Raw genomic sequence first — 9,035 nt, 5'->3', positions numbered from 1 at the left:
AATGAGTGAAGATGAAAATTTTAAATAAACATAGCCTTATTATTGTTGAAAAGGCTAAATGAAAATGAAATTACTCAAACTCTTGAAAACCATTTCTCAGAATTATGTGATATTATAGCTAATTACCACCAGTCATCTGTCAGTTTTTCATACCGTGGTGGCTTCTGTGTTGCTGTGATGCCGGGAGGTCTATCACCAACATTTCAAACAATAACAGGGTTTCCCATGTTGGGCAGATTTCAACAGTTTCCAAACTATGACAAAATAGGAAGGAATACTTTGCAACCTACTTTTTAAAAACATTACAAATGAAAACCTTATGTATAGCAATCGTAGTGCTAAAAGATGACCCTGTCAGTTTGGAAAGCATTTAAAATACAACTGGGGAAGAGCTGCCTCCTCAAATTACGGTTAGTCTTAAATGACATTAATGGATCAGAACTTTCAAGACCTTCATTTTCAGATTTGGAACAACTCAAAATAAGAAGAAACAGCTGAAAACAATAACCATCAGATAGTAAAATGTGTTGTGTAGGAATCAAGGAAAATTGGGTGTTGTCAAAATTAAATAGAGGATTTGAATATTAATATCTTAGGTATTAGTGAACTGAAATGGACTAGTGTTAACCATTATAATTAAATAATCATATGGTTGAATCTGCCATCATTACATTCATTGTCCAAAAATATTAATTTAAAGATATATCCTGAAATACAGTGCTGTCCAATATATGATAATATCTATATGCTTACAAAGAAGACTAGTTACTACTATTATTCAAATGCACACATCAACCACTAATGCCAAAGAGGAAAATATTGAAGGTTTTCACAAAATCCTGGCATATATAATTGATCAAATATGCAATCAAGTTGCATTAATAATCATTGATAACTAGAATGCAAAAGTTAGAAACAAATGAGGAGGATCAGTGGCTGGAAAATATGGCCGTGGTAATAGAAATGATGCTGGGGATTATGGACATAATTTTGTAAGACTAATTACTTACTCATTACAAATAAACATTTTCAACAATATAAATGGTGACTGCGCGTGTCTACCTTACCAATTGGAATACACAGTAATGAAATAGATGGCATCTGTGGAAAGAGAGAATAGATAAACTATGGATTGACACAGTGGCTGCAACAATGAGGCAAAACATAAGAACTACAGAAAGCACGGCTGAGTTTCATTCTGTTGTATTTAGGATTGCTCTAAGTTGGAACCAACTCAACAGCACCTAACAATAAAAACAACATATCATCCATTAGAAAGCAAGGTCAGGAGTCTAACTTCAGAATAGACAATACTTGCTCACACGGAAACTCAAGCCTAAGCGAAAAGAAATTAAAACAAGTCTACAAGAGCTAAAGCACAACCCTGAATATATCCCATTTGAATTTAGAGGCCATATCCAGAATAGGCAGGAGAAAGACAGGGCTTTCTACTCCTGTAAAAAGTTACAGTCTCACATCATGGCACACCAAGCCCTAAGGATAACATTCCTACTCATAAAAGTCAATACACAGAGAAGACAGACAATAGCCCCCCATGCCCCACCATTGAGACACAGTGTCTCCTAGTGACCCACGGCGCAACAAGGGACAGCACTGGAGGCATAGTGTGGGAATTGTGCCGAGCTGACCCCACCACACCAGGAGGAAACACTACGGGCATGCAACAGAGCAGCAACTGGAACAGAGCAAAGAAGTCCCCTGGGAAAACCAAAAATAGACTTTGGGGCCAGGGTGTGGCACCCCATCAGACTCTACAGAAAACACTCCTAAAGGTCAACAAACAGACATGGAACTATTTATAGTCTTTTCTTTTTTGTCGTTGGTGTTTTCTATGCTGTTTTGGTGTTTTGTTTTGCTTTGTCTTGTTTTTGTGCTTATTAATATCTCTGCATGTCTATCTAACTAAGATAAGTGGGAAAACAATCCAGAGGAGAAAACAATGAGACTGAAGGTTCCAGGTGGCAAGGGAAAGATAAACGTGGGGGGAAGGAAGGAGGGTATCAACAAACGCAGGGACAAGGGAACAAGTGATCTCAAATTGATGGTGAGGAGAGTATAAGATGCTTGGTGGGCCTTGATCAAGGGCAATGCAGCTGAGAGGAATTACTGAAGGCCGAACATGATAGCGGGACAAGAAGAAAGTAAAGGGCAGTAGAGGAAAGAACTAGGAGGCAAATGACATTTATAGAGGTCTAAATATAGACATGTACATATGAAAATATATTTATCTATAACAATAAGGATATAGATATATGCACATATGTTTATATGTTATGCATTAAAGTAGCAGACAGATATTGAGCCTCTACTCAAGTACTCCCTCAATACAAGAACACGTTGTGTTAATAACCCAGCATTCTGTGATACTCACCTTCCCTGCCACAATCACTGAAGACAAAATGGGTGCATAAGGAAATGTGGTGATGATGTCCGGCTATTAAAAGATATAGCGTGTAGAGTCTTAAAGGTTTGAAAATAAACAAGTGGCCACCTAGTTGAGAAGCAACAAAGCCCACGTGGAAGAAACACTACTGAAAACAAAAGGGTGCATAAGTAAATGTGGTGATGATGTCCGGCTATCAAAAGATATAGCGTCTGGAGTCTTAAAGACTTGAAGATAAACAAGTGGCCATCTAGTTGAGAAGCAACAAAGTCCACATAGAAGAAAAACACTAGTGTATATGACCGTGAGGTATTGATGGGATCAGGTATCAGGCATCAAAGACCCAGAACAATAAATCATATCATTGTGACTGGTGTGAGGGGAAAGGCCGGGTGGAGAGGAGACCCAAAGCCCATCTATAGACAAGTTGACATCCCTGTACAGAAGGTTCACAAGGAAAAGATGAGCCAGTCAGAGTGCAGTATAGCACTGATAAAACATGCAACTTTCCTCTAGTTCTTTAATGCTTCCTACCCCCAACCCCATCCCCACCGCCACTATCATGACCCCAATTCGAATCCAGGACCGATAAACCCAGGAAGGGCAGGGGAAGGTGGGGGGTGGGTGGGGAACCAATCACAATTATTTACACATAACACCCTCCCACAGAAAAGTGGGTGAAGTAGACGGCAGTTGGTGTAAGGCATGAAAAGTAATTTATAAATTAATTATCAAGGGTTTATGAGGGAGGTTTGAGGAGGAGAAGAAAAATGAGCTCATACCAAGGGCTTAAGTAGAAAGAAAAATGTTTTGAAAATGATGATGGCAACATATGTACAAATGTGCTTGACACAATAAATGTATGTGTGGATTGTATTAAGAAGTGTAAGATCCCCCGATAAAATGATTTTTTATAGTTACATTCTCAGAAACTCATAGGGGCAGTTCTACCTGTCCCATAGGGTTTCTATGAGTCAGTATAGACTTGTTGGCAGAAAAGGAAGGAGAGAGACAGAGATAGAGACAGAAGAGATTTAGAGCATTTTAAGCTGGTTCCCATAAGGTTGTGGGAGGACATCAAGAACATCAAACAGGTCCAAGGTGATTCCCTCTTCCAAGGGACCAATTGGTGCCCCTCTCAGGAAAGTAGCAGCTTGGAATAGAATATGGCCTGCCCAAGATGTCCCTGGGTGAAAGGAATGCTCTTCTCCTTTTGCCCTCCTTTGGCAGGCAGCATAGATAAAAACAAAACAAAAAAACATCAAACAGGAAGAAAGCAAAAAGTCCTTAAAATGATAGAAAAGAAAAAAAGACCAAATTGGATATCAGAAGAGACTCTGATATACTTGCTCTTGAATTTAGAGAAGCTAAAGTGAATGGAAGAAATGATCAAGCAGAAGAGTGACACAGCTTATTTCAACAGACAGCAAGAGAAGACAAAGTAAATTACTATAAAGAAATGCACAAGGCCTGGAGTGAGAAACCAAAAGGAAAAGACATGCTTGGTATTTCTCAAGCAGAAATAACTGGAGAAAAAGACAAACCTCATGTTGTAATGTTGAAGAATTCTAAAGACAAAAACATTGCACAACACATGACACATCAAAAGAAGGCAGAAGACAAAGTCACTATTCCAAAAAGAATGTGTCAACTTTCAACCATTGGGGAGAGAACTGACAGAATCATGATTGAGATGTTTCAATACATACAGCACTGGAAGCATTCACTCATTTATGCCAAGAAATGTCAAAATAGCTACCTGGCTAATCAACTGGAAGTGATCCATATTTCTGTCCTTTCCAAAAATAGATGATCCAACAGAATGGGAAAATTATTAACCATTATCATTAATGTCAAACACAAGTAAAAATTTGCTGAGGATAATTTTTAAGTGGTTACACTATACATCAACACAAAATTCTCAGAAATTCAAGTCAAATTCAGGAGATAACTTGGAATGATGGATATCATTGCTGATGTTAGATGGATTTGGGCTGTGATTTATTGATTATTTAAATACATTCAACCATGTGGATCATAACAAATCATGAATAACACATAATTGTGTTCATGTAACTGCACATAGTCCAAGAGGCAAACATTCAAACAGAACACAGAGATGCTATGTGGTTCAAAATCAGGTAAGGTTTGTATCAGTGTTTTATGCTTTCACCATATTTATTTAAACTTTATGTTGAGAAATTAATAAGGAAATTGATCTATATGAAAATTATTGCAGCATGAGAACTGGAGGAAGACTTGCTACCAGCCTGTGATACGCAGATGACAAAATCTTGCTGATGAAAATGAAGATGACCTGAAGTCCTTACTGATGAAGATGAAAGGCTATAGTCTTCAATATAAATTACAACTCAACACAAAGAAAACAAAAATTTTCAGCAATAAGCAACATAATGATAAATGGAGGACAATTGAAGTATCAAAGATAATTTTACTTAGCTTCACAATCAAAGCCCACAGAAGCAACAGTCAAGAAATCAAAGGATCCATGGGAAATACTATTTCCATAGTATTCCATTTCATCCTCTGCAGGAAAAATGTGGACAATGAATAAGACAGACTGAAGAAGAAATGATGTATTTGAATTACAGTGTTGTGAAGAATATTGAGTATACCAGGAACTGCCAGAAGAAATCAAAATCTTTATTGGAAAAATTAAAGCTAGAATAATTATTTAAAGAAAGGAAATAATAATAAATAAAAAGGGAAAAGTAAACCTTAAAAAATTAGATGGTTAAGAATTCATTTATGTACTGTGGATATGTTATCCCAGGAGAATTACATCATGCCTCAGAAAGGGGTGGGGTAAGTGAATAAAAAGAAGACCCTCAAGGAAATGAAATCACCCAGTAGCTGGACCAATGGGCTCCAATATAGCAACAACTGTGAGGATGGCTCAGGACCGGGCAGTGTGTCACTCTATTGTATTGCCATGAGTTAGAACCAACTTCAAAGCAAATAACAACAAAATATATAGTTAAATAAGACTGATAAGTGGGATAGAGCATCCAGAATAGATTCTCGTTATTATAAGAACTAATGCTATTATGGAAATTAAAATAACACAACAAAGAAGAATCATTAATAAATGTTGTTTTCCCAGCTAGTTGCATTTACAGAAATAATTAAATAAATAATTAGATTCATACCTTACACTGGGCATTTATAGAAAATTCCAGATAAGCCTTATCTTTTATGATTATATGTATTTTATTAGACAGTTAAGTTAAAGTGTAATTTTATACGATAACAAATTCCATCTTAGGAAATGTCAGATGAATAGAAGTAAACCTAAGAAATAAATGAATTCAGTTCAAGATAGATTCAACTTAAGACCAAAAGGAGGAATTCCATGCCGTGGGCCAATATCTGAAGGATTTGGACACTGCTTATGTCAATCCAAGTAAGCAGTAAGCATTAGCTTTCCATATCCAAACCAAACTGTTTATCAGAGAATTGATTCCAACTCATAGTAACTCTAGAGGACAGAGAATAATGTCTCATAGATATGGTTGCCAAGGTTTCTATCTTTATGAAAGCAGATTTTCTCAACGGGTGCATAAGCAAATGTGGCGAAGAAAGCTGATGGTGCCCAGCTATCAAAAGATACAGTGTCTGGAGTCTTAAAGGCTTGAAGGTGAACAAGCGGCCACCTAGCTCAAAAGCAAGAAAGTCCACATGGAGGAAGCATGGCAGTCTGTGTGATCATGAGGTGTCAAAGGGATAGTATTAGGCATCAAAGAACAAAAAATCATATCATTGTGAATGAGGGGAAGTATGGAGTGGAGACACAAAGCCCATCTGCAGGCAATTAGACATCCCCTTACGGAAGGGTCACGGGGAGGAGACCAGCCAGTCAGGGTACAGTATCGCAACGATGAAACAAACAACTTTCCTATACTTTCTAAACGCTTCCTCTCCACCTAATATCATGATCCCAATTCTACTTTACCAATCTGACTAGACCAGAGGATGTATACTGGTACAGATAGGAACTGGAAACACAGGGAATCCAGGACGGATAGTGGTGATACCAGGAGGGTGGAGGGAGGGAGGGGTAAAAAGGGGAAACCAATTATAAGGATCTACATATAACCTCCTCCCTGGGGGACAGACAGCAGAAAATTGGGTGAAGGGAGACATTGGTCAGTGTAAGATATGACAAAGTAATATCTTATCAATTATCAAGGGTTCATGAGGGAGGGGGAAGCAGGGAGTGAGGGGAAAAATGAAGAGCTGATACCAGGGGCTTATGTGGAGAGCAAATGTTTTGAGATTGATGAGGGTAACGAATCTACAAATGTGCTTTACATAATTGATGTGTGCATGGATTGTGATAGGGGTTGTATGAGCCCCAATAAGATGATTTTTAAAAAAGAAGGAAAGCAGATTGTCTTACCTTTTCCAAGGACCAGCTTGTGGGCTAAGCCACTTAAACCCTGTGACCACAGAAATGTTGTTAGGTGCAATTGAGTTGGTTTTAAACCACAAAGACCCTACGCACAACAGAACCAAATACTGCATGGTCCTCACAATTGTTCCGATGCCTGGGCCCATTGTTAAAGTCACTTTGTTAGTCCATCCTGTTGAAAGGCTTCCTCTTTTTCATTTCCTTTCCACTTTAGCAAGCATGATACCCTTGTCCAGGGACTTGTCTCTTCTGACAATATGTCCAAAGTATGTAAGACAAAGTCTTTCCATGCTTTCCTCTGAAAAGCACTCTTTTTCCCAGGACAGATTTTTGTCCTTTTAGCAGTCCATGGTATTTTCAACCTTCTTCTCCAGCATCACAATTCAAATGTATTGCTTCTTCTTCCATCTTCTTTATTCAGTGTCTAACTTTCACATCCGTAGAAGACAATTAAAAACACCATGGCTTGGGTCAGGCACACCTAAATCCTCAAAGTAACATCCTTGCTTATCAGTAATCTAAAGAGTCTCGTGTGGCACATTTACTTAGTACATCATGTCTTTTGGATCTCTTGACTGCTTCTTCCCCCGAACATAGTGGATCCAAGCAAGATGAAATGCCTGACAACTTCAAACTTTGCTCCATATCATGATGTTACTTATTGGTTAAGTTGTGAGGATTTTGGTCTTCTTTACTTTGATTTGCAATCCATTCTGAGGGCTGAAATCTTGGATCTTCAACAAAAAGTGCTTCAAGTCCTCTGAACTTTCAGCAAACAAAGTTGTGTCATCTGAATATCACAGGTTGTTAATAAGCCTTCCTCTGATCCTGGTGCTGCATTCTTCTTCTTCTACAATCCAGCTTATCTAATGATATGCTCAGTATACATTTTAAGTATGGTGAGAGGATACAACTCTGAAGCACAGCTTTATTTTGAACCATGCAGTATTCCTTTGTTGTGTTCACAAAATTGCCTCTTGATCCATGTACAAATTCAGCATGAGTACAATGTAGTGTTCTAAAATTCCTATTCTCAAAATTATCCATACTTTATTATGATCCACACAGGCGAATGCCTTTGCAGAGTCAATAAAAAACACAAGTAAGCATAGTAATTGTACTCTCTGCTTTTAATCAAGACACATCTGGCTTTAGTAACAATATCCCTTGTACCACGTCCTCTTCTGAATCCTATCTGAACCCCTGTCAGTGTACTGCTATACCTGTTGTTGGATGATCTTCATAAAAAATTTACTTGCATGTAATATCAATGATATTGTTCTATAATTTGATAATTCTCTTGGGTCACCTTTTTTTGGAATGGGTATAAATATGGGTTTCTTCCCATCTGATGTCCATCTACCTGTCTTCAAATTTCCTGGCATAGATAAATAAGTACTTCTAGTACTTCATTAGGTGGTTGAAACATTTCAATTGGTATTCCATTCATTCTTGGAAGCTTTTTTGTTTTTGTTTTTTTGGTTTTTGGCTCATGCATCCAATACAGCTTGAACTTCTTCCTTCAGCATCTTTGGTTCTTGTTCATTTGCTACCTCCTGAAATGGTATAATGTAGACTAGTTGTTTGTGGTACAGTGACTGTGTAGTCTTTCCGTCTTTGATTCTTCCAGAATCATTTAATATTTCCCCCATAGAATTAGTCAAGATTCCAACTCAGGGCCTGAATTATTTCTTGAATTCTTTCACTTTCAGATATGCTCAGCATGTGTTTCCCCTTGGATTTTCTAATTCTAGGTCTTTTTACAACATTTGGTTTTCTCTTTGTAAGCTACCTTTTGAAATTTTCTCTTCAGGTCTTTGACTTCATTGTTTCTTCCTTTTGCTTGAGCTACTCTTTGATCATATTCAAACTTCAGAGGCTCTTCTGACACCCACTTTCATGTTCTCTTTCTTTACTGGCTGTTTAAATGGCCTCTTGCTTTCTTCATGAATGATTTGATATTCCCCCACTGTTTATCAGGTCTTCTCTCATTAGTGTTCAATGTAGAAAATTGATTTTTTAGATGTTCACAGAATTCAGATGGTATACACTCAAGGTGTTATTTTGACTCTCATGAATATGTTTTGATTTTCTTCAGCCTTATTCTGAATTTGCGTTGAGCAATTGATGGTCTGTTTTACATTAAACACCTGGCCTGGTATTAGCAGCTGATATTGAGCTCTCTAGCATCTCTTCCAA

General features: G+C 37.7%; 1 non-coding gene across 1 annotated transcript; it reads left to right on the top strand.

Annotated features, from left to right (window-relative positions):
• The first annotated feature begins 3,498 nt into the window (after positions 1-3,498).
• LOC142435328 (small nucleolar RNA SNORA67) lies at positions 3,499-3,643 on the top strand. Its single transcript, XR_012781404.1, has one exon. It is a non-coding gene; the product is annotated as a small nucleolar RNA SNORA67 (small nucleolar RNA).
• Positions 3,644-9,035: the final 5,392 nt, after the last annotated feature.

The sequence above is a fragment of the Tenrec ecaudatus genome, chromosome X (genome assembly GCF_050624435.1).
Source record: "Tenrec ecaudatus isolate mTenEca1 chromosome X, mTenEca1.hap1, whole genome shotgun sequence".
NCBI lineage: Eukaryota > Metazoa > Chordata > Mammalia > Afrosoricida > Tenrecidae > Tenrec > Tenrec ecaudatus.
The sequence above is the reverse complement of the archived record's forward strand: the minus strand, read 5'-3'. Positions and strand labels throughout refer to the sequence as shown.